Below are 3,970 nucleotides of genomic sequence, written 5' to 3'. Positions count from 1 at the left end.
ACCAATTAAATTTGGCTGCACATTCGCGTAAATATGAAGGACACCCCAAATAACGAGAACGGTTGCAACGAACGAATGAACGAACGAGAGCCGCTAGAAATTGAAGAGAATGTCAAAACTTCGCCTAAACGTTACAAATGATCTTCGAAAATTCGTCGTTTGAGTGTTCCATAACTTCTGCAAATTGAAAAATGATCAAAAAATATGATGATTGAGGTAAGAGACCCAAACATCACTAAATGAAATCGAAGCTGTGCGTATGAAAAATATTGAGACAGCGTACACACTAATTGCAACAGCGTCGTCGCCATGAAAATTACGTGAATTCTCCGCCAAGTCCCCATAATCGTTCCAAAACACATGTGAAAATACACAAAAGAAGAGATGTGCGCAGTGAAAACACTTCGAATCGTTACCTTATCTTTCACTTTCGTGGGTAAAAGATCGCAATTGTTTCATGTGCCGATATATTTTCTATCATCAACGGTCATTATCGTTCACGCAGACAATTTCATACAATTTTAAAAAGCCTATTAATGTTTTGTCCGATCGCGTTTCGCCTATGCGTCACTGTGATAAGAGCTTTTGACCTTAACTCTTTGCTACCGTTACCAAAATGGTAGCGATTGCGCAATGCGGTGTTGAATAATTTCATCTCGATCATGGGTTGCTTTGTTCCATTCAGTTGAAATTTCAGCTGATTTGATCTTTCATATAAAGAAACATAACCGCAGAATATGTACCCGTTCAGGGGTGGATTTCCACTATCAGTTCGTTTTAAGATGTACTCGAAACCTTGTTTTTCTGCTGTTATGCAAACAAAATTACCATACCACCAACGGCCAAGCTAAAAACAAAACACAATGTTTTGCCAGCTGGCTGACGTGCCGATCGCGCGTTTGTTCCACGGTAAATCATAAATTAATGTATTACAACAATCTTCCTTCTAATCGCAAATTCGGCACGATAGAGCACATGCAACTCGGAAAAAACAGTTTGATGAATCTTGGCGGCTGGCGCCGAGACCGGGCTGTTCGGTTTTACTTCTCAATGCAAAACACCACTGAGATTGACTACGGCCATGAAAATAGACTTCAACATTGGTTGCAGCAACGAACAACGCGGGTTTCGATGGTGGCCGCGTGCCGAGAATCGTGGAAAACAATCTTTATTTTCGATTAGAAACCCCGCGAGAGTCAAGCGCGGAAAATGCACCGCGAAGATCGCGGCGGGTAATACATCTTCATTTCGCATACCTACTACCCCCGCAGGCACAAACCACCGGTTTCGACAAATTCAGCAGCTGGTAAAATCAAAGCAACCCGCATCCACGCAGCGCGTGATCGTCAAGCGTGAAGAGGCTGGCGTATACCTACTAGCCGTGAGCAGCAGGCCATGATGTGAGAGATCATTCGTGTTGAATTCACTCAATTAAACAATCAACCAATAAATATAGACATACCGGGGACGGTTACCGGGGCCTGCTGCGATGTTTGCTCTTACCAAACGTTTGTCGATGGGTTCTCTGCGGCAATGTTTTTCTTGCTGGTGAAAAAAAAACCGAGTTTCCATCGGAACCTCCACCCATCAGATGATTGGTACCTGAAGAAATGAAGGAAAAAACGTGATTCGAAGAGATTTTTTTACCTCCCCAATAGCCCAATTTCCTAACGTAAATCACGCTATATTTCGTTTATTTTTCTCTCGACAGTGCGGTTGTAGCGGAGCCACATACATTTTCCATTCCATTGCACTATGATAATTCGGCGTGAATTCCATTTAAGTAAGATGTTACGACATCCGCTTGCAGTCATCGGTCGGCGGAAGATCGTGATCGATTGGTGACTGCAAGTAGCAACGATCGGACACTGGCAAATGGACTGATCGGTTGGAGTTTTCTCAGCCAATATTGAGATAGTGCTCCGGTGGCCGTTCAGGTGAGTAACAGCAAGTATTTAACCCTCAATGTTAATTTGTCTCATTTTTTACATTTTTTAAATAAAGGATTTTATGTAGTGTTACTCATACCTCTGTACGGGTATCTTTAAGTATACAGACCTGTAGTTTGACCAACATGATCGTATGGCAGTAACAAATGTATTTATTACGCTTTTGTAGAAATTGCCACTTATCCAATTATTTTATCTGCATCGCAAAAAATTACCAAAAATTCAAAAATTGTAAAATGAAAATTCATTGAGACCCACAATTCACTTACAATGGAAATGCTCAATAATTTAGGGCTTTCCTAAAAGTTTCAGCACTAAATACACGTTTTTAATGGGTACTCTCAAATGGTTTCGGTTCAACCGTGTGTGTACACACGCTTTTGCCATCATAATAGTTAACCATAGCCATGAAAGAGTGCTTTTTCATATATTTACACAATAAAATACAACTAAAAAGACCTCGTTCAGCAACTTAACATACAATTACCGCAAAACGAAAACTGCTTTCAAGACCAAAGAAAAACAAAGGTTTCGGTTTACAACCAGCCGGTCCAATTCGGAAAATAACCCTATACACTGAATATGCGTACACCATTTCTTGGGCTGCATCCACGTGCGGCCGGCGTAGCTATTTACCTACATAGTTTGCGCGTTTCCCCACAATATGCAACTGCAACTACTGCGCGAATAGAAACAATAAAACAAAAAACCGCGCAGTAGCCCATGCGGTTTCCATCATCATCGTCATCAGCTGCTGGCTAACAAATTAGTAGCACACGCATGAAAGGTCGCTTAGGCTCAGCAGGCGGGGCTTTATTAATCGAGGAAAATGCAATGGAAACGCGCGCGCGCCCGGAGCTTATAGTTGAAGCGGACACGAAATTCGAGGTTAACTGTTAACCAGTGTTGCCACATTTTAAGCTAAAGGAAAAAATAAATATTTTCGATCCAAAGTTTTCAGCTAACTAAACATCTGTTCCCATATGTACCATTTGTGCAGAGTGAAACCAAACAACAATTACATACTTTTACTATAGGTTCGTGGTATAAACACCGACGCCATTCGCATGTTTTTTGGATTGTAGTGTCAAAGCAGTTAATCAAAAATATTAATCAAACTGCCAGTAGCGGCGCTAGAGAGGGGCGAAGGGGGCAGACCTCCGAGCGACAAAATATGGCATTTCCAGCTCAATTTTTTAGTAATTGTTTATGTTTCAATAATTGCGGTAAAAGTCAAACGGTAAAAGAGTGATATGTTTGAATTTATATTATTTTGGCGTCTATTAAGGGGACCTTCTTCTGAATTCGTCGGCAAATCAAGCAATATTTGAGAAGTTTTTTGTGGAAAACCGGAAATGACATAGGGGGAACTGGGCCGATTCGGACCTAGTAAGAGTTTATGAGTTTTAGAACTGGAATGTGCCAACCGATTCACAAATAAATATTTTTTCCTGAAAGCCTGATCAATTGCGCATATTTTTCCTAAGGCGACTTTTTCCGGTGTTTTACAGTATTGTGTATAAACGGTTCTGCGCAAAAATACAAGAAAGGACCGCATTGCCGCAACCCTGTTCCAATTCGGACCAGCCATTTAATATCGATTTTTGCAGCGGAAATCAATTCCAATTTTGGCCTAAGTTATTCCTATTAAATTTTAACTAAATTTTGAATTGTGAAATGAAAAGTTATCTTCGATATTTAAAACTTATTTTAGAACAAAATATATGGGACCATCCATAAATGACGTAGCATTATATGGGGGAGCTTTGAAATTTGTGATGATGTGTGACGCCGGGGGGGGGGGGGGGGCGGGGGTAGGAGGTCATTTCATGCTACGTAGCTCTTTTAAAGGGAATAGGTGTTGACCTGATATCACGACAACCTTACTTGTTTCATCTAACTAAAATCGTTTTTTAATTTTTTTATTGTTTATGGTGAAAAAGGGGGGGGGGGGTAAGGTTACCGTCAAGTTACGTATTTAGCAGGGGGAGGGGATAAGGGGGGTGTTAAAAATCACTCAA

The sequence above is a fragment of the Topomyia yanbarensis genome, chromosome 2 (assembly GCF_030247195.1).
Source record: "Topomyia yanbarensis strain Yona2022 chromosome 2, ASM3024719v1, whole genome shotgun sequence".
NCBI classification, from domain to species: domain Eukaryota; kingdom Metazoa; phylum Arthropoda; class Insecta; order Diptera; family Culicidae; genus Topomyia; species Topomyia yanbarensis.
Note: the sequence above shows the minus strand (reverse complement) of the source record.